This window comes from Bos indicus x Bos taurus, chromosome 10 (genome assembly GCF_003369695.1).
Source record: "Bos indicus x Bos taurus breed Angus x Brahman F1 hybrid chromosome 10, Bos_hybrid_MaternalHap_v2.0, whole genome shotgun sequence".
In the NCBI taxonomy this organism is placed as follows: domain Eukaryota; kingdom Metazoa; phylum Chordata; class Mammalia; order Artiodactyla; family Bovidae; genus Bos; species Bos indicus x Bos taurus.
In genome coordinates, this window is record NC_040085.1 from 76,687,085 (window position 1) to 76,709,582 (window position 22,498).

General features: G+C 43.9%; 1 protein-coding gene across 7 annotated transcripts in view; it reads left to right on the forward strand.

Annotated features, from left to right (window-relative positions):
* The window catches only part of SIPA1L1 (signal induced proliferation associated 1 like 1), a 520,426-nt gene that overhangs the window by 125,849 nt on the left and 372,079 nt on the right, over nt 1-22,498 (forward strand). For 4 of the 7 annotated variants that reach the window (XM_027552311.1, XM_027552318.1, XM_027552321.1 and 1 more), the window contains exons 1-2: nt 9,083-9,170; nt 9,794-9,852. The exons of 1 other annotated variant lie outside the window; for it this stretch is intronic. The gene's annotated coding sequence lies outside the window, so the exon portion shown is untranslated. Of the gene's footprint in view, nt 1-9,082; nt 9,171-9,396; nt 9,853-10,094; nt 10,215-22,498 lie in introns of those variants that run through there. 2 more of the 7 variants (XM_027552313.1, XM_027552314.1) reach the window with 2 other exon arrangements.

Sequence of the window (22,498 nt, forward strand, 5' to 3'; positions counted from 1 at the left end):
GATAAGACCCATAGCCTGCCTAAGAGTTTATACACTGAGAAGACCCTGTGTATTAGTTTCTTGTTGCTGCTGTACAAAATTACTACAATTTTCCTGGCTTAGAACAACACAAATGTATTGTCTTGCTGTTATAGAGGTCAGAAGTCCAAAGTGGGTTTCACTGGGCTAAAACCAAGCTGTCAGCAAGGCTGTAATCATTCTGGAGGCTCTAGGGAAGAAGTCATTTCCTTTGCCTTTTTCTTGCTTCTAGAGGCTGCCTATACTCCTTGGTTCATGGCGCCATCCTCCCATGTGGAGCGTGATTACCCCTGTCTCTGTTTCCATGGTCGGTACTCCTCTGATTCTGATTCTCCACCTTCCTCTTAGGGCTGTATTAGGCCCACTTGGATAATCCAGGATAATCTCCCCATTGCGAGATCTTTAACCACATCTGCAAAGTAACTTCCTTTTTAAGATTTATTTAATTTTTTGGCTGAGGGGGGTCTTCACTGCTGCGTTGGGGTTTCTCTCGTTGTGGCAGGTGGGGTGTGACTAGAGAAAACCCACACAGCTCTAGTTGTGGTGCGAGGTCTTCTCATTGTGGTGGCTTCTCTCGTTGTGGAGCACAACAAGGCTTTAGGGCGCCCGGGCTTCAGTAGAGGTGGCAAGTGGGCTCAGTCGCTGTGGCTCACAGGTTCCAGGACACAGGCTCAAGAGTTGTGGTGCACGGGTTCAGCTGCTCCATAGCATGCGAGATCTTCCTGCAGCAGGGACTGAACAGGTGTCCCCTGCACTGAGGTAGATTCTCGACTGTGGGACCACTGGGGAAGCCTGTTAAGTAACTTTTGCCATGCAATGTAACCCAGTCACAGGTTCCAGGCATTCTGACATGGAGAACTAGTTTGCCTACCTTACTCTGTTAGCCCTTCTACTTTGTCTTTACAACAGCACCATTTGCTCATTCAGGAGCACGCATTGAGCGCCTACTATGTGGCAGACACTGTTCTAGGTGCTCGAAACACAGAAGTAACAAAGCAGACATTCTAGATGAGAGATAGACGGCAAACTAGCAGACAATTAAATGTGGTTGGAAGTGATAAGGACTCCAGAGAAGAAGAAAGTTGAGCGAGGAGCCTAAGGAGTATGAGATTGGAGTGGCTGCTATTTCATAAAGGGTGAGTGAGTGTAACAGTCAAGTTTCAGTTAGGAGAATGGAAACCAGAATTGATAATTCAAAAAACAAAAAAGGAATTTAACATCGCGGAACTGTTATACAGGTGATAGGAGGGCTGAGAGGCCAACCAGGATGACGAGGCAACGCAGAGATTCTTAACTAGGCGGTTGTCACCTTTAGGCTAAAGATATCACCAGAGCCAGGGATAGTTCTTACCCAGTACAACCTGGGGCCAAAGAAGAGATACATTAATATCTGCTACTAAGACAGTGCCTGGGGCAGACAAAGAGGAGGAAAAAGTTCTGCCCTTTCCATGTTCTTAGATTCCTCTCCTGCTTCTCAGCAGATAAACCCAGCCCGCTGAAGGCCCAAGACAAGGAAGCCTGCGAGACACAAGCCAGGCATAGGGGTGTCCACTCCCAGCAAGATATCACAGGAGGAAAGACAGTAGCCAAGAGCAAGACAGCCAACGACCAACTGGGCTACCTTGGAACAGACACCTAAAGGAACTCAGAAAGTGAGGCAAGCAGACACCTGGGGAAACAGTGTTCTGGGCAGAGGGAAGAGCAAAGGCAAGTTTGGCAGGAGGGTGCCTGATGAATTCAAAGAACAGAGAGATGCAGGTGTGGCTGGCATTGAGTTGCTGGGGGTGGGAGGAAGGAGTTGAGGTCAGAGCTCTAGATGGGAGAATAAACAAGTCTCCAGGCCAGAACAGGAACTTTGCCCTTTTCTCTGAGTGTGATGAGAAAGCCTAGAAGGCTTTTGAGCAGAGAAATGACCTGATTTGAGTTGCTATGCTCCACACTCTGGTCCTGCGTATCAAATAAAATATTGAGAGAAAGGGCAGGAATCGACAGATCAGTGAAGGAGACTCTTGTGATAATCCAAGTGAGAAATGACTTGAATCAGAGAGGGAGTGTTGCAGAGGAAGAAGATTGCATTCTGCACGTATTTCGAAGGAAGAGCCAACAGAATTCACTGCAGGTCTAATGGGTGCTCTGAGAGCCATAGAAGAGTCAAGATGACTCTAAGACTTTTGCTCTGAACAAAACCCTCTGAATCTCTGGAAGGCTGCCCTTAAGTGAGGTGGGGAACCTGAAGGAGGGCACTGGTTTGGGAGGAATGTCTGGAGCTTCCCAGTTTTAGGCATGTGAAGATGGAGATACCAACTGCACAACCAATCTGAGATGTGGAGTTAGAGGTGGATGTTCAACTCTGGAGTCTGGGGAGGTGTCTGGAGATGTGAGTGGAAATTTCTGGACTGGAAATTTGGGAGGTGTCAGTATATAGATGGCTTTTAAGCTACAGGACTGGTGAGATTTCCATGAATTAATAAGAGACCACAATGAGAAGCTGTCTAAGGACTGAGTTCTGGGGACTTCTATGTCTAGAGGTTCAATACTGAGAAGGCCAGAAAGGTAGGAGAAGAATCAAGACAAACTCTTTTTTTAAACAATTAAATTTATTTCTTATGTAGAAAAGACTATTTTTAAAAAAATTCATTGGCTTATAGTTGATACACAGTGTTGTGTTAGTTTCAGTGTATAGCAAAGTGATTCAGTTATATATTCACATGTAGTCGTTCTTTTTGAGGCTCCCCAGGTGGCGTTAGTGGTAAAGAACCCACCTGCCAACACAGGAGACATAAGAGACTTGGGTTCGATCCCTGGGTTAGGAAGATCCCCTAGAGGAGGGCAAGACAAACCATTCCGGTATTTTTGCCTGGAGAATTGCATGGATGGACAAGACTGATGGGCTACAGTCCATAGGGTTGCAAAGAGTTGGACACGACTGAAGCAACTTAGCATGCACACACTCTTTCAGATTCTTCACTCATATAGGTTATTAAAGAATATTGAGTCCCCTGTGCTATACAGTAGATCTTTGTTGGTTATCTAGTTTATATATAGTAGTGTGTATAATCCCAGGATCCTAATTTATCCCTCCCCCCCCATATTATCAGTTTTTACAATTTAAGTATAGTTGATTTACAATGTTGTGTTAGTTTCAGGTATACAGCAAAGTGATTCAGTTATATATATTCACATATTCATTTTCAGATTCTTTTCCCATGTGGGTTATTCCAGAATATTGAGTAAAGTTCCCTGTGCTATACAGTAGGTCCTTGTTGGTTATCTAATTTACATATAGTAGTGTGTATACATCACTGATGACAATCACTCATGACAAACTTAATCCAGAAGCCATGTGAAGTGTTTCAAGGATAAGCATGATCAACCTCTCCCCATAGGATAAGAAGTCAAATGAGGTGAGGATGGGAATTGCCTACTGGATTTAGCAATGAGGCAGTCACCAGGGACCCTGTGAAGACCTGTTTCCCCTGGAGTGGTGAATGAGGAAGGCTGCTCAGAGAGGATTCAAGACAATGGAAGGAGAGGAATAGCAAGTGTGAGAAAAACTTTTGACGACTCCAGTGGCAAAGTGAAGCAGTGGAAAGATACGGAATCTGCTGCTAAGTCACTTCAGTTGTGTCCGACTCTGTGCAACCCCATAGATGGCAGCCCACCAGGCTCTTCCGTCCCTGGAATTCTCCAGGCAAGAACACTGGAGTGGGTTGCCATTTCCTTCTCCAATGCATGAAAGTGAAAAGTGAAAGTGAAGTCGCTCAGTTGTGTCCGACCCTCAGCGATCCCATGGACTGCAGCCCACCAGGCTCCTCCGTCCATGGGATTTTCCAGACAAGAGTACTGGAGTGGGGTGCCATTGCCTTCTCCTGATACGGAATCTAGGAAATGTTTTATTTTTTACCAGGCAGATATTACAGCATGTTTATAAGCACTCAGAAACGATTCTACAGAGGGAAATTTTCCTGATGCAGGACAGAGAGGTGACAATTGCTGAATCAATATCCTGGAGTCAAAGAACGGGTATATAGGTGGTGAGGTTAGCTTTGGCTAAGAATATTGAGAATTTATCCCAGGTACAAGGAGGACAGAGAGTACATGCAGACAGATGCAGGTGTGTTGGTAGATAGGGAGGAATGGAGTGTGTGCTAAGTTCTCTTCTGAGTGCCTCTATTATACTAAGGAAAGAAGCATAGCCAGGGAGTTCCCTGGCAGTCCAGTGGTTAAGACTCTGCTGTGCTTCCACTGCAGAAGGTGAGGGTTAGATCCCTGGTCAGGGAATTAAGATCTCACAAGCTGTGCTACTTGGCCAAAATGTGAGAAAAAAAAAAAAAGGAGTGTGGCAGTTATCTGTAAGTAATAAGCCAGACATTTGAAGGAGGAGAAGAAAGTATGAAACAGTCCTTTAGAAGAGTAAGAGAGTGGACAGGAAGTGTAGTAGCTTTGCTAAGGAACGTTCATTGATTATAAAGTAGTTGATGTTTCAAACATGTAATAAATACTTTATCTGAATGGGAGAATGAGGTGTTCTAGTTCAGTTCAGTTGCTCAGTCATGTCCAACTCTTTGCGACCCCATGAACTGCAGCACACCAGGCTTTCCTGTTCATCACCAACTCCTGGAGCTTGCTCAAACTCATGTCCGTCAAGTTGGTGATGCCATTCAACCATCTTGTCCTCTGTCATCCCCTTCTCCTCCTGCTTTCAAACTTTCCTAGCATCAGGGTCTTTTTCAATCAGTCAGTTCTTTGCATCAAGTATTGGAGCTTCAGCTTCAGGACCAGTCCTGACTGGTTGGATCTCCTTGCAGTCCAAGGGACTCTCTTGAGTCTTCTCCAATGCCACAGTTCAAAAGCATCAATTCTTTGGTGCTCAGCTTTCTTTATGGTCCAACTCATACAACCATACATGACTACTGGAAAAACCATAGCTTTGGCTAGATGGATCTTTGTTGGCAAAGTAATGTCTCTCCTTTTTAATATGCTGTCTAGGTTGGTCATAGCTTTTCTTCCAAGGAGCAAGCACCTTTAATTTCATGGCTGCAGTCACCATCTGCAGTGATTTTGGAGCCCAAGAAAATAAAGTCTGTCACTGTTTCCATTGTTTGCCCATCTATTTGCCATGAAGTGATGGGACCAGATGCCATGATCTTAGTTTTTCGAATGTTGAGTTTTAAGCCAGCTTTTTCACTCTCCTCTTTTACTTTCAAGAGGCTCTTTAGTTCCTCTTTGCTTTCTGTCATAAAGGTGGTACCATCTGCATATATGAGGTTATTGACATTTCTCCTGGCAATCTTGATTCCAGCTTGTGCTTCATCTAGCCTGACATTTCACATGATGTACTCTGCATATAAGTTAAATAAGCAGGGTGACAATATACAGCCTTGACATACTCCTTTTCCTATTTGGAACCAGTCCACTGTTCCACGTCCAGTTCTAACTGTTGCTCCTTGACCTGCATACAGATTTCTCAGGAGGCAGGTCAGGTGGTCTGGTATTCCCATCTCTTGAAGAATTTTCCACAGTTTGTTGTGATCCACACAGTCAAAGGCTTTAGTGTAATCAATGAAGCAGAAGCTGTTTTTCTGGAATTCCCTTGCTTAGATGTTCTAAGATACCTAGTATTCAGGTCAATAGAGTTATATCACCTAGGCTGAAACAATTAAACCCTAAGAGTGAAATAGCATTAGATATAATTTAATCTTGAGTGATTTGAGGGACACTTTGGTCCTTCTTTATGGGTGAGTCATTTCTCTGAATATCAGTTAGTAACATCCTATAGGTTATCATGTGAAATGATAATAGGCTGGATAAACCACATTTTAACTGTAAAACATACCAATGTGAATCCATGTTTATAATATTAAAAAGATATATTTTCCTTGCTTGATAAGACTTTTGTGTTAAAATTCATTCCATATTTGGTATGTTAGGGCATGTTGTTGAGTAGAAGTGAATAACCAGAGGAAATGAATTCAACTGTCCATAGAATTGAAACAAACTAAGAAATGAACAGGGAGGGAGTTCTTATCAGAGGAAAGGTTACACATCCCTGGAGCATGTCGGGGAGGGGGCTGGGCAGAGGTGGATAGAGAGCCAACAGAAGGAGTGGACAGGAAGTGGTTGAGATCTAACCTGTGCTTGACAAACTCTATTTTCCTTTCCCTCTCCTGCTGTCCCTTATCTGTCATTTGGAGACTCCAGGTAGGTCAGTGAAGATGCAGACAGAGTGCCTGATCCAGACAGCCGTGAAGCTGGAACCTCAGCTTTGGTGGATTTTTATGTTTCTCAGAAATACTGGTGAAAGTTTCACCACGAATTAGGGGTAAATAGTTGCCTAGGGTATTGAAAGAGTAGTTTCTGGTCCCTAGGACAATCTCTACTATTCCACTATGCATGAAGGTTAGGGAAATTATCTTTGTAATTTGACTCTAATACCTATCTCTTGAGCCTCATAAGAAACATTGAAAAAAGTTAATAGATTTGGCTAGCACTTGGGTCAGTTATTTCAAATGTATCAAATGGCTATCCGGGAGTCATAAAACAGGTGGCCTTGAAATTGTACTGTGTTTGTGGATACAGATTGGAGCCATCCTTTAAGGGCAAAATTATGTTAAAAGTTGAGCCAGGGTGAATGAACAACAGCCTATTTAAGATACAGTGCTATGTTATGAAAGATAGTTCCTGAGAACAGATCAAGGGGATTGATGGTGATGCTCCAATGTGTTTCTTTGTAAAAATTTGATGTTAAAAATACTGGTCTGTGAATTTAAGACTCACTCTTCTTTCTTCCTTCGATTTTTCCTTCCTTGGTTCCTTACTTCTTCCCTTCCTTCCCTCCATCTTTCCTTCTTCTGGTTACTTTTGGAGGGGGTGTGGATGTATTTAGTTTGGGTTTTTGTTTTGAGTTGGCATATTTATTAAATAACAAGAAATCTGTTTTGAGTTAGTGTAAAAGCAAATAAAGAACAATGGATTCCCTTTGAAATTACTGTAACATGGTTAATATTTTTTTTTATACTTGAGAAAAGAGAACTTTAAAAGCAACCTGTCAACATGTAGCTGAACTTGGTGAAACTCAGCTACTTTAAAATGAAACACTTATTTTAAAAATTGTTTGACATAAATGGAAAATATCTGTTGTTACTGAAAATTTGTATAGGTCTAAAAGCCATAGAATTTTAAACTGTAATGACCTAACATGTGGACTACATCTCATTTTAGAGATGAAGAATCAGAAAGATTAAATAACTTCTCTAGGCGATGGCACCCCACTCCAGTACTCTTGCCTGGAAAATCCCATGGACTGAGGAGCCTGGTAGGCTGCAGTCCATGGGATCCCGAAGCCTCGGACACAACTGAAGTGACTTAGCAGCAGCTTAGCAGGAGACTCAATTATTAGCAAGGCAGAAAAATTCAAATCCTGGTTTCCTGTTTTCGTCCAGTACTTTTTATCACTATATCACTAGGTTTCTAATATAAAAGCTTTCAGTGACATAACATTAAAGTTTGCACCTAACCTAAAAGAATCTTTATGGGTTTCTAGTTCTAAGGGACTGATTTAAATAATGGTTTTAAAATGATTAAAAAATAATGGTTTTCCCATATTTATGTAAATAGGGACGAACTTTTAAAATTGAGATATAATTCACATACCATGAAATCTATTTTTACTCTCATTTTGATATAAACGTTTAAGCTTAACTTCTAGTTACAGTATCCATTTTACTTAGGAGTGAGTATATAAAATCCCCTGGAGAGTTAAACAGCATTTTCAATATCCTTGCCAGGAAACTTCCATAGATAGAGGAGCCTGCCACGGGCTACAGTCCATGGGGGTCGCAAAGTGCGCGCGAACACACATACACACACACACACACACACAGTCCATGGGGGTCGCAAAGTGCACGCGAACACACACACACACACACACACACACACACACACACTCGCCTAAAAAAAATTTCTACATTTTGGAGTAGGGATGGTGGCGTCTGAAGAAGCTTCATGATTCCCCCTCTCCATGGTGAATAGGTTTTTTTTTTTTTTTGAGACAAAAATGGAAAAAGAGAAAGGAGGGATTATAAATACTGAAAAACAGATAATTCTTTGTAACAAAAAGAGGAGGACAGTTTAACAACGTCAAGAACAAAACTGTGCAGCAGAAACTTACAGTCTAGGCCCAAATACTTCCAGGGAAGGTGAGGGTACTGAGGAGAAGCATAGCTTTTTGCGTGCATTCCCCCGCCTCCGACATTAAATAAATACCTACTATGTACCAAGTCTGTGGAAGCGCTGAGAATAAATACAAAAAATGGATAAGGCAGATCCTCGAGGAGCTCAGCCTGGTCGTGGCAGCCGCGAAAAGAAGTTGGGGTGGGGGAGTGGGGGCAAGAGGTGCGGCGGGGAAGAGCGTATGGAGTGGTTGGAGTAGAGTATGGAGTCGGTGGAGGTTGGGGGCTGAGGTTAAGACAGGAAGGTTGAAAAACTGAATATATGGTAGGAAATTGGGGGTTCACAGATGTGCTGACTTCGGTGGCAGAAATCTGTCCCAGGACCTCTTAAATAATTAGCCTCATGTGCCAAATTTGGCCAGATGTCATGATGCTGGTCTTCTACAGGTAACGCTCTCGAAGAGGTTTAAAAGTCCTTTTCCCGCTTCCAGCCCTTGCTTTCCCCGCCATTATTAGGGCGTCGGGCAAGGGAAGGTGCAGGTTTCCAACCTGCACCCACGTTTGCAGCCTGGGCTCTCTGCAGGAGACAGGAATCCAAGGCTTTGCTGTCGTCATAGCAACTAGGAGTTCCGCGGTCCCCTCTCCCCGCCCCCCCCCCCCCCCCCGCCCCCCCCATCTTCTTCTAACTCGTTCTACTTCCCCCGCCGTCTGGGCTGAGTTGTCGCTTATCTCGCGAGATTTGAGCGCAGCGCAGAACAGCACATTGGTGATCTCACCCGAGACTTGGGGAGGGACGGTGGGAGGGAGCGAAGGAGGGGAAGGAATGGGGCGGGCGAGCGGGGAGGGAAGGGGAGGGGAAGGGCGAGTGCGGCTCTGCCACCGCCGGCAACTTTGTGAGCGAGTTCACTGTGTGCGCGAGCAAGTGAGCGAAAGTCAGAGCGCCGCTGAGTCCCCGGGAGGAGGGTCCCCGGGGAGGACCAGGTCTGGGCTTCAAAGGCCGTCCACCCCTCCACCCCGGCCCCCCACAAGCCGCTCCATCCTCTCCCGCCTCCGTGGCTCCCTCCCCATTTCCTCCCCCACCAACCCTCCCGGGCCTTCTCGCCCCCCGTCTTGCAGTTACCTGTCCCCTCCCCCCAACTTGGCACGCACCTCCCCTTTCCTCAGCGTCCACCTCGGACCTTCCCCCAACCAGCCACTCCGCACTCACTTTCCGCGCCGGCCGCCCCCTCGGCTCTTTCTTTTGCGGGGGGGGCCGGCGGGCGGGATGGGGGGCGCTGGACCTCGGAGGCGGCGCCAGCGGGGACCCGAGCGCCCAAACAATAGTTGATGCCCAGGGACTTGGGGGGTGCACCTCCGCCCCCCCCCCCCCCCAACTCCGCCGAGAGCGCAGCACCCCCGCCGGCTTTTCTCCAGCTTGCATTCCGGGTCCCCTACGGATCCAGGCTCGGGAGTTGGGCTGATTGCGCCTCCACCTCCCCCGAGCCCCCCCTCCCCTTCCGCGCGGCGCCCGACCCGGCCTCGCAGCCTTCTGTTATCCGCAGAGGAGGTGGCGAGTGAGCGCGCGCGGACCGTCTACACGGTTTCTCTCTCTCTTTCCCCCCCAGGGAGAGCGCGCGGCGGACGCGCCCGGACGCGCGGCGGCACCGGGAGGCCGGGCCGAGCGGTAAGTGGCTCCGGCGCCCGGGATTCGGGGAGGGGAGTTGAGGGGTGCAAGACTGTTGACAGCCCCTACCCCATTTTTGGCTAGGGCGCGGGTCCGGGGCACGGAGCAGTACACCGGGAGGCCGGTCAAAGTTTTTAATTTCCGATTTGGTGGCGTGCTGATAGCGCAACCCGGCGGGGGCGAGTCCGAGCTGCACCGCGCCCGGCGCGCGCGCGCGCGCGCACCTCGGAATCTGAATCTGCACAACTCTCCGCCAGGCGCCTGTGCGAGAGGCCGGGAGACCCGCGCCCCGGTCCGGGTAGCTGCGCCCACTCAGCCGCTCTCGTTTCCACCCGGCTGACCCTTCCCCTTCAGTCACCTGGGTGAGCGCTTTGCACGCTGTGCTGGAGGGACAGGCCGAGAGGTTTGATCGTGAGAAAGGGGGAAGAGCAGCTCGGTGCCCGTGGGTGGTTCATTTCTCTCCCGGGGGTCTGGTGAGGAGCGAAATCCTAGGATGCTCTAAACCTGCTTTTTCTTGGAGCAAGTAAGCCACGAGAGGGCTGAGGCGTTGTGAAGGTACTGCAGAAAAGAACTTTTTCTTCTTCGCTCCATCTGTTTCCAACTTCGATCCTGACCTTAAAGGCAATTTGCCAAGCTCCCTATCGCTCCACGGCATTTCTAGGTGGACAAGTAATCTTGTTGGGCAGGTTGAAATTTCATCGGTTCACTATTTGGAGAACATAGAGACGAGGGAAGTGGCTCACTTTCAAGGAAGATGTTTAATTGAGTTGTTGGTATTCGTTTTGAAGAGAAGCAAAACTAATGGACACTAGGATGCATTTATCTTACAAATTTTATTTTTCTTGACGCGTATTTTAGAGGCAGCACTCAGTGAAATTCTTACTACCTGCTAAACGATTACATTTGTAAACTGGGAGCCTGTGATGCGATGCAAATTTCAGAGTAGAGGTGTCGACTTTCATCAGGTTCCAGGTCTGTCTGGATGAACTGGGGTTGGCGTTTCCTCTATAAAGCAAACCTTTCATGTTGAAACTCTGACTCAGACTCTTAAAGCCATTGTTTTTATACTTGTACTCTGTGGGAGTTAAGTGTCAACTTTCTCTCATTTTCTCATATGGAATATTCATCCCAGGCAAAGATTCTCTCACTTAATATTTTGGAAAAGTACAGGATAAAGTCCTGTAGAACCATTGTCTGCACCCAGTTTAGTAACATAAAAATTATAGTATTAATTTTCTATATAATCCAGATTTAATGACCTTCACTTTCCTCTTTTTCATTTTTTCCAAAGCTCCAATTAAGCCACCTTTAGCAGAATTAAAAAATCTGATGGAAATAATATAGAACAGTGGTAACAGGAGTAGTCTCAAATAAAAGGTTTTCATAAAGCAGTTTATGGTCACTGAAGTGTCTATTAGATGACGTGCCAGTTCTTAAGGAGAAAATTAATGTTAAAACATTTTTCCCATGAAATAAATTATTTATACTTAGGCATTAGCAATTAATAGTGCATTTAAAATGCTTTGGGTGATGATTTGCACATAAATGGTTAGGAGCAAAATAAGAGATTTTGAAGGGTGAATGATATTTTGTGGCTGTTAACTTATTTTCTTACGTTATGAAGAAATAACTTCCCATTATGCTTAAGTAAAGGACTCCTGAAGTTGACTATATCATTATTGTCTAGTTGAGTGAGAGAACAAGTTTGGCAGGTGGCTCAAGACAGTCAGCAGGTGTTGCTGATAGCTTCTCTGTGGTGGCTGGTACTGCTCCTTGAGTTTGAAATTGCTGTTTTGATGAAGTGAACTTTTTAGATCTGAAGTGTCAGGCAGTATTAACTGTGACTTCATCATAGGATTCTATGATGAGGTTGATGAACTCCTGGTAATGCAATACTAATTGCAAAGCATCTCACTCAGTTTTATAGTAAGAGTCTTTTAACTCTGTCCTTTCGCTGTGATTTCCTGGTTTTCTTACTTTGCTTTTGCATTGAATTAGATGTGTAATTTTGGTGTAGGTCTCTCCACCCCTATCCCTGGCCACAGTTTGAATTTTTTTTAAAACGACTATTGAAAAATACCTTCTAGTAACTTTATTGAAGCCATAAATTGAAGATTGCTGGAGATGAGCGATTGTGCAGAGACTTTGGAGGACCTTGGTTGACTGTGAGTTGGGACGTGTATCTGTTCTATCAGTTAAGAGTTTTTCAATGAATGGCTGTTTTCTCTCTTTGAGCTGTGAAACAGGAGCATGAGGAGAGGCGGAGCATGTTTAAGAGTACAGATCCTCTCAATCTTTGCAATTTAGGGGAATGTATGTAGTGATTGACGATAACATGAATATATGCTTCCTATTGGTCCTCACTGCCCTGCCATCATTTCTGTTGGTCCATGTCAGTGTACATATGAAGTATACCTAGCCCGAAGATTTTCAGGTGACATTGCAGATTTGAGCCTTTTGGTAAACTGATGAAATTGGACTTTCTTTAAAGAAGACAGACTGACTCATCCCCATAACATAGAGCTTTGTTGTTCAGTTGCTAAGTCTTGAGTAGATCTAGTCCTCTGATGGGAGAAGGCAATGGCACCCCACTCCAGTACTCTTGCCTGGAAAATCCCATGGGCGGAGAAGCCTGGTAGGCTGCGGTTCATGGAGTCACTAAGACTGAGCGACTTCACTTTCACTTTTCACTTTCATGCATTGGAGGAGGAAATGGCAACCCACTCCAGTGTTCTTGCCTGGAGAATCCCAGGGACGGCGGGGCCTGGTGGGCTGCCGTCTATGGGGTCGCACAGAGTCGGACACGACTGAATCGACTTAGCAGCAGCAGCAGCAGTCCTCTGATATAGAATGCATCTTTTTTCCTTTCAACTCAGATCACAGAATTTTATATCTCCAATTCAGAAAAAAAAATTATCTCCATAATATCACTGTATTCCTAATCTTTCGAGGTTTGTAGTAAGTCAAACGGTATTTATTGAGTGCCTCTGTCTGGGAGGCATGCTGTTGAGTTCTGTGATTCCAGTGGTGGGTAAAACTGTGTTCTGGGGCTCAAGAAACTTACAGTGCGGTGGGGCATTTGTAGTGGCCTTCCCTGGTTTGATGTTCTGATACCCTGAGACCCCTATAAAAGTTTTGCATACTGCCAATTATTTTTGAATTATAACATATTTGAATTACTTTTGGAAATAATGGGGCCCAGTATTTGTCTTTAGGCTTTCCTGGTGGCTCAGGCGGTAAAGCATCTGCCTACAATGCGGGAGACCCGGGTTCGATCCCTGGTTCGGGAAGATCCTCTGGAGAAGGAAATGGCAACCCACTCCAGTATTCTTGCCTGGGAAATCCCATGGACAGAGGAACCTGGTGGGCTACAGTCCATGGGGTCGCAAGAATGTTTGGGTTTCAAATTTTCCAGCTTTGGGATATTAAAAAGTAATCAAACCTTTTCCTGAACTATCTTTCTGGAAAAAATGTATTTTTTTTTTTCCTCAGCAAAGCTTCATCTCTTTGCTGCAGAAATTACTGAGAATATGTGTATGAAAGAAACTTGTAAACCATAGTTTTATTTGCAATTGCATGTTCTTACTTTCTGACGAATAGATTCGTAGATTGTTAGAAGGGATTTTGAGCATAAATCATTTAGCCCTTCTCCATTTTCCAGATGAGGAAACAAGCCCAGAAAGTTGAAGTGATTTTTTTTGAAGAGTATAGGAGAACTAGTCAGTGATCATGCAGTGATTGGAAGACAGGTCTTCAGACTTAACTGTATTCTTTTGTTTGCTGTTATTCCCCTCCCCCCCCATCTTAGAGTCTATCGTGTTAAAATTTATTTACTACTTTTTCCCTCCACTCAAGTGTTCAGTATTTATTAGATGTCTAAAATGAGAAGAAGCAAAACTTAATGAGACAAAATGTACATGACGATTGAAAAGCCAGGAAACACTGCATTGATGTAGTGTTTGGTAACTAAGCTTTAGAGTTACTCAAATTATGAAGTTGTGGAGAAAGAAATTATGAGTTAGTTAAAAATATTTACATCATAGCGCCTGTAGTTTTTTTTTTTCAACTCGGAGGATAATATACTTGTATACACTTTAGAGAAGCCAGATTTAATTTGTGGTTGACCATTTTTTCCTTTCTTAAACTCATTTTTCATTTGTAAAAAAGTTGTGCCCCCTCATTTTTCTAACAGTGGCAACTTCAGGCCTTGTCTCTCAGCTACAGGTAAGGGTTATTGGGAAGTGAGGCTAGGGAGGATTTGTTAGGTGGAGGTATAATTGCACATAAAACAGGAAAATGTTGTAGAAGCTTCCTGTTGAAAATGTGAGTGATATATATGTATATGGCCCCACCCAACTTCCACTGGGGTAATCTGAGCCAGGAGAGAAGAAACATCCTTGCCACTTGGGTGACTGCCCTTTTGATGAGGGACTCTCCCTTCCCCCAGGAGGGTAAAGCGTTGTGTTATTGCTTCATTGCTCACACAAAAATTTGTATCTGTTCCACATTCAGTGCTATTTAAAATAGGGGTGTTCCACTATCACTTGAGGGTGACAATCTAAGAACCTTCTATCTATTGCACTTGTAATGTTTGGGTCTGGGAAATTGGCCTCATTGGATTTTTGTTTTTTTTTCTATGCTTAGCTAATTGAAAGAAAAAGAAAAAAAAAAAAAGCCAAACAAAACCCACACACTTTTATAGCACTTTGTTTTTGAAGGGTTTTATACAGACTAGGTTAATTATTCTTAGACGATAGCTCATTTATTCGTTCCGCGGGTTTTTGATGAGCACTGGAGCGAGTCGTAGAAACATGGAAAAGATCCCCTTCACCTTGGACCACTTAAACACAGATGGTTTGAGTGAGGGTGAGTAACACAAGTGTGACCGGGTTCGTGATCACCTGGGTAAGAGAATGCACAGGGAGTGTCTTTTGAGGTTAGGGACTGGTCCACATCCACTTTCGCCTTTTATTTCTGCCTGGGAGGAGTGACATAACTCCAGCTGGGAAGAGGACGTGAGTGAGTGTTTTCTTGAGGATCTAGAGAGATGACACCAAATGACACGGAGGAAGGTCAGGGGCTGCTTTCGTTGAACTTTAGTCAACAACAGTGCCTTGAGGGGGTGTGCCACAGAGGCAGGCGAAGCTGTTTCTCTCGGCCTCTGCAGGTTGGGATGAGAATTTTCAGCCTTTGGATTCCTAATTTGTTACTTGTCATGTTGCACCAAGTTCTCCCTCTAATTAGAATTGTAGTATGCCTAACTTTAAATTGTGGGAAACGGGCAATTACATAATGTTAGATTTCCCTTTTTTTGAGTTCAGGAGAGGCATGGGGAGAATGTTTGCTTGTTGGAGAATGCTGTCCTGGAGATGGAGAGTTACTGATCTGCACAAACACAGGGGTCACTTAGAGGCGACTGGAGCTGACTGACCAGCCGGCCGTGGTGGCCACTGGCTTCCTTTTTTTCTTTCTCCTCCCCTAGAGTAGGTCCCGGTTAAGTGATTTTCACAGACACCAGAGTGAATTTTGGTTATTTTTCTTTTCTCTGTTTTTTCCAGAAAGCCTTTTACCAGAGCTATAAGTATAGTCTATAATCTTTGATTGTTCTTCTGCGGCTCAACGTCTTGCTCTCTTTTAGAATGAGGTCCAGACTTCTCAGGATGAAGCTATTAAGAAATAAAAAGCAAAGGACTGTGTGCTGAATGACCACATTCCTATAGTCAAGACTTGACTCTGATCAGTATCATTTACGTTGGTTCCTATTATATTTTTTTCTAATTCTTTTTTTTTATATTCTCAATTATTTGCCTAGATAGGAATTATAGTTTGATATATTCTGAGATCTTTGCATTTCCTTTTACAATCTTAGTTCTCACAATTGACTGACTGTTGGTTTTTATAAGTTTCTTTTCATTTTCTGATGCTTTCAGAGAAACAACTGATGACTAAACTGTGATGTTTCATGTCTTTAAGAACAGAGGGTACTTATATGGAGATACTTATAGGAGGTATATATAATTATACATTAATAGAATGTTGTAAAATTTTCACCCAGTTTGGCTAACTTTGATTCCTTGTTTCACCTGTACATCAGATCAGATCAGTCGATCAGTCGTGTCTGACTCTTTGGGACCCCATGAATAGCAGCACGCCAGGCCTCCCTGTCCTTCACCAACTCCTAGAGTTCACTCAGACTCACGTCCGTCGAGTCAGTAATGCCATCCAGCCATCTCATCCTTTGTTGTCCCCTTCTCCTCCTGCCCCCAATCCCTCCCAGAATCAAAGTCTTTTCCAATGAGTCAACTCTTCGCATGAGGTAGCCAAAGTACTGGAGTTTCAGCTTCAGCATCATTCCTTCCAAAGAAATCCCAGGGCTGATCTCCTTCAGAATGGACTGGTTGGATCTCCTTGCAGTCCAAGGGACTCTCAAGAGTCTTCTCCAACACCACAGTTCAAAAGCATCAATTCTTCGGCACTCAGCCTTCTTCACAGTCCAACTCTCACATCCATACATGACCACAGGAAAAACCATAGCCTTGACTAGATGAACCTTTGTTGGCAAAGTAATGTCTCTGCTTTTGAATATGCTATCTAGGTTGGTCATAACTTTCCTTCCAAGGAGTAAGCGTCTTTTAATTTCATGGCTGCACTCACCATCTGTAGTGATTTTGGAGCCCAGAAAAATAAAGTCTGACACTGTTTCCACTGTTTCCCCATCTATTTGCCATGAAGTGATGGGACCAGATGCCATGATCTTCGTTTTCTGAAAGTTGAGCTTTAAGCCAACGTTTTCACTCTCCACTTTCACTTTCATCAAGAGGCTTTTTAGTTCCTCTTCACTATCTGCCATAAGGGTGGTGTCATCTGCATATCTGAGGTGATTGATATTTCTCCCTGCAATCTTGATTCCAGCTTGTGTTTCTTCCAGCCCAGAGTTTCTCATGATGTACTCTGCACATAAGTTAAATAAGCAGGGTGACAATATACAGCCTTGACGTACTCCTTTTCCTATTTGGAACCAGTCTGTTGTTCCATGTCCAGTTCTAACTGTTGCTTCCTGACCTATGTACAAATTTCTCAAGAGACAGATCAGGTGATCTGGTATTCCCATCTCTTGAAGAATTTTCCACAGTGTATTATGATCCACACAGTCAAAGGCTTTGGCATAGTCAATAAAGCAGAAATAGATGTTTTTCTGGAACTCTCTTGCTTTTTCCATGATCCAGCGGATGTTGGCAATTTGATCTCTGGTTCCTCTGCCTTTTCTAAAACCAGCTTGAACATCAGGAAGTTCATGGTGCACATATTATTGCTGAAGCCTTGCTTGGAGAATTTTGAGCATTACTTTACTAGCGTGTGAGATGAGTGCAATTGTGCGGTAGTTTGAGCATTCTTTGGCATTGCCTTTCTTTGGGATTGGAATGAAAACGGACCTTTTCCAGTCCTGTGGCCGCTGCTGAGTTTTCCAAATTAGCTGGCATATTGAGTGCAGCACTTTCACAGCATCATCTTTCAGGATTTGGAATAGCTCAACTGGAATTCCATCACCTCCACTAGCTTTGTTCGTAGTGATGCTTTCTAAGGCCCACTTGACTTCACATTCCAGGATGTCTGGCTCTAGGTCAGTGATCACACCATCGTGATTATCTGGGTCATGAAGATCTTTTTTGTACAGTTCTTCTGTGTATTCTTGCCACCTCTTCTTAATATCTTCTGCTTCTGATAGGTCCATACCATTTCTGTCCTTTATCGAGCCCATCTTTGCATGAAATGTTCCCTTGGTATCCCTAATTCCCTTGAAGAGATCTCTATTGTTTTCCTCTATTTCTTTGCATTGATCTCTGAAGAAGGCTTTCTTATCTCTTCTTGCTATTCTTTGGAACTCTGCATTCAGATACTTATATCTTTCCTTTTCTCCTTTGCTTTTCGCTTCTTTTCTTTTCACAGCTATTTGTAAGGCCTCCCCAGACAGCCATTTTGCTTTTTTGCATTTCTTTTCCATGGGGATGGTCTTGATCCCTGTCTCCTGTATAGTGTCACGAACCTCATTCCATAGTTCATCAGGCACTCTATCTATCAGATCTAGGCCCTTAAATCTATTTCTCACTTCCACTGTATAATCATAAGAGATTTGATTTAGGTCATACCTGAATGGTCTACTAGTTTTCCCTACTTCCTTCAATTTCAGTCTGAATTTGGCTGATCTGAACCACAGTCAGCTCCCGGTCTTGGTTTTGCTGACTGTATAGAGCTTCTCCATCTTTGGCTGCAAAGAATATAATCAATCTGATTTCGGTGTTGACCATCTGGTGATGTCCATATGTAGAGTCTTCTCTTGTGTTGTTGGAAGAGGGTGTTTGTTATGACCAGTGCATTTTCTTGGCAAAACTCTATTAGTCTTTGCCCTGCTTCATTCCGTATTCCAAGGCCAAATTTGCCTGTTACCCCAGGTGTTTCTTGACTTCCTACTTTTGCATTCCAGTCCCCTGTAACGAAAAGGACATCTTTTTTGGGTGTTAGTTCTAAAAGGTTTTGTAGGTCTTCATAGAATCGTTCAACTTCAGCTTCTTCAGTGTTACTGGTTGGGGCATAGACTTGGATTACTATGATATTGAATGGTTTGCCTTGGAAATGAACAGAGATCATTCTGTCGTTTTTGAGATTGCATCCAAGTACTGCATTTCGGACTCTTTTGCTGACCATGATGGCTACTCCATTTCTTCTGAGGGATTCCTGCCCGCTGTAGTAGATATAATGGTCATCTGAGTTAAATTCACCCATTCCAGTCCATTTCAGTTCGCTGATTCCTAGAATGTCGACATTCACCCTTGCCATCTCTTGTTTGGCCACTTCTAATTTGCCTTGATTCATGGACCTGACATTCCAGGTTCCTATGCAATATTGCTCTTTACAGCATCGGACCTTGCTTCTATCACCAGTCACATCCACAGCTGGGTATTGTTTTTGCTTTGGCTCCATCCCTTCATTCTTTCTGGAGTTATTTCTCCACTGATCTCCAGTAGCATATTGGGCACCTGCTGACCTGGAGAGTTTCTCTTTCAGTATCCTATCATTTTGCCTTTTCATATTGTTCATGGGGTTCTCAAGGCTAGAATACTGAAGTGGTTTGCCATTCCCTTCTCCAGTGGACCACATTCTGTCAGATCTCTCCACCATGACCCGCCCATCTTGGGTTGCCCCACGGGCATGGCTTAGTTTCATTGAGTTAGACAAGGCTGTGGTCCTAGTGTGATTAGATGGACTAGTTTTCTGTGAGTATGGTTTCAGTGTGTTTGCCCTCTGATGCCCTCTTGCAACACCTACCGTCTTACTTGGGTTTCTCTTACCTTGGGCATGGGGTATCGCTTCATGGCTGCTCCAGCAAAGCATAGCCATTGCTTCTTAACCTGGACGAGGGGTATCTCCTCACCACCGCCCTACCTGACCTTTTTCACCTGTACATACTTAGGGAAATAAATGGAAAGGAGTATTTTTGCAAGAAATGTAAATGTGTGACTTGTGCGAACCATACTGCCTTTTCTTTCAGAGACTGAAAACAAGTTGTTCTTACTCTTGAAGTAAGAGCTGTGTATAGTTGATTTAACTCCTCCCTTTCCCCCGACCATACTTCTGGCTGCCCCAACGAAGACCTCAGAAGGTTCTGCCAATATATTTTGCTAGAGTCTATAATTTCTGAGTAGCTGGAATTTCCCATGTAAAGAGGGCGTGCTCTGTGTGCATATGTATGTTTGGGATGGGGTTTGACTCCTGGCTCAGAATGTGCCCTTGGGAAACCCGTTAGGAGGCTTAAGACTGAAAGTGGTTCCTGACCCTCATCTCTTTTCTGGTTTGAGAAGTGCCTGTGATTCTTCCAAGAGCCTCAGTGTTACTTTATTTATTTATTTTAATTAGGATCTTAGCACTGATATTTGTAATAGGAAATGGGGTATAATAATTGCATGACAAAATAATGTTTCAGTAGATACATGATAGGTTTTAGAGAGCTATAGGATTCACAGAAAAGTCTTATTAAGAGAGCCTCAACCTAATAATCACTTTCAATGGGATTGTTCTGAAGGCTGTCTTCAAGGGAGAATTTAAAAATAGTGGTTTTTTTAAGGGTTTGGATCAGATGTGTAGGGGGTGGTGGAGGCTCACAGTGGCCTGTCGGGTATTTCTCTGGGTGATTGGGTGGTTTGAAGAAACTCAACAGGTGATTCTTTTATGCTCCTCCCCCACTCAGTTGAGAACACAATGGCTTTTATATCGTGTTTGGATTTATGCTTGACAATAAGGTGCATGTGGAAACTGCAGTTTGGATGGGTGTAGGAGAGCCTCCGATCATGTGTACTGTCCCCTTGGTTGAAAAAGACAACTTGGAAGAAATTTGGAAATGACTGCCAGCAGCTGAAAGGATCATGCTGCTTAGAACTCCTGCAGTGGAGCCAGAACAAGTAAATCCAATTTGGTGGTTGCATGTGGCACTTACTTTTATTACTGGGGTAAAGAACACATAGCCTAAAATTTGCCATCTCAACTGTTGTTAACAATACGGTTAGTCATGGTAAGTATCGGAGAAGGCAATGGCACCCCACTCTTGCCTGGAAAATCCCATGGGCGGAGAAGCCTGGTAGGCTGCGGTTCATGGAGTCACTAAGACTGAGCGACTTCACTTTCACTTTTCACTTTCATGCAGTGGAGAAGGAAATGGCAACCCACTCCAGTGTTCTTGCCTGGAGAGTCCCAGGGACGGGGGAGCCTGGTGGGCTGCCGTCTATGGGGTCACACAGAGTCAGACACGCCTGAAGCGACTTAGCAGCAGCAGCAGCAGCAGCAGCAGCATGTTAAGTATATTCATATTGTTGTGAAACAGAAGTTCCGACTGCTTTCATCTCGCAAATTGGAAACTGTACCCACTACACAACTTCTCCTTTCCCTTCCCCCATCCCTGGCAATCAACGGTCTACTTTCTGTTTCTATGAATTTGAACTTTTTAGATACCTCCTCTAAGTGGTAGCATGTGGTATTTCTCTTTTTGTGACTGGCTTATTTCTCTTAGCATAGTGTCCTCCAGGTTCATTCCTGTTGGCAGGTGGTAGGATTTCCTTCCCTTTTAAGGCTGAATAATACTGTGCTTTGTGCTCAGGCATGTTCAACTCTTTGTGACCCTGTGGACTGTAGCCCACCAGGCTCCTCTCTCCATGGGGATTCTCCAGGGAAGAATATTGGAGTGGGTTGCCATGCCCTCCTCTAGGCAGTCTTCCCAGCCCAGGGATCTAACCCAGCTCTCCTGCACTGCAGGCGGATTCTTTACCATCTGAGCATCTGGAGTATTTACCCCCAAATACTGGAGTGGGTAGCCCACCATTTCTCCAGGGATCTTTGTGACCCAGGAATCGAACTGGGGTCTCCTGCATCGCAGGTGGATTCTTGACCAGCTGAGCCACCAGGGAATATACATTGTGTGTGTGTATCACTTTTGTTTACCTGTCCATTCACAGGTGGACATTTGGGTTGCTTCTACCTCTTGGCGATTGTGAATAGTGCTGCTGTGAACATGATGCTCACGTATCTCTTTGAGACCCTGTTTTCAGTTCCTTTGGCTATATACTCAAAAGTGAGATTTCTGTATCATATAATAGTTCTCTTTTTAATTTCTTTGAGTAACCTCCATACTCATTTTCATAGCGGTTATACCATTTTACACTCCCACCAGCAGTGTTTTGATGTTATTGCCCTTCTTTGCCAACACTTGTTATTATTTTTTGATAGTAGCCATTCTAATGGGCAGGAAGTAATGTCTCACTGTGGTTTTGATTTGCATTTCTCTATTGATAAGTTATATTGGGCATCTTTCATGTGCTTCTTGGTCATTTGCATATCATCTTTGTAGAAATGTCTTAAGTCCGCTCATTTTTTGATTAGGTTATTTGAGTTTTTGTTGTTGAGTTGTAGGAGTTCTTTATATATTGTGAGTATTAGCCCCTTGTTGAGTTGTAGGAGTTCTTTATATATTTGTGGGTGTTAGCCCCTTGTTGAGTTGTAGGAGTTCTTTATATATTGTGGGTATTAGCCCCTTGTTGAGTTGTAGGAGCTGTTTATATATTGTGGGTATTAGCCCCTTGTTGAGTTGTAGGAGTTCTTTATATATTGTGGGTATTAGCCCCTTGTTGAGTTGTACGAGCTCTTTATGTATTGTGGATATTAGCCCCGTGTTGAGTTGTAGGAGCTCTTTATATATTGTGGGTATTAACCCCTTGTTGAGTTGTAGGAGTTCTTTATATATTCTGAATATTAGCCCCTTGTCAGGTGCATGATTTGCACGTATTTTCTCCCCTTTCGTACACCCCCTTTTTATTGCATTGTGTCAGTTAATCCATGAGAGTTTACAGTTTTGATGTAGTCCCATCAAAAAGCAATCCCTTTTGCTTTTAGCATCGTATCCAAGAAGTCATTGCCAAGTCCAACATCATGAAGTTTTCTGTGTTTTTGTCTAGAAGTTTTATAGTTGTACTTCCTACACTTCGGTCTTTAATCCATTTTGAGTTAATTTTTATATGTAGTGTAAGATGAGGACCCGACTTGCTTCTTTTGTGTGCAGATATCAGGTCTTCTCAGCTGGATATGTTGAAGAGACTCTGCTTTT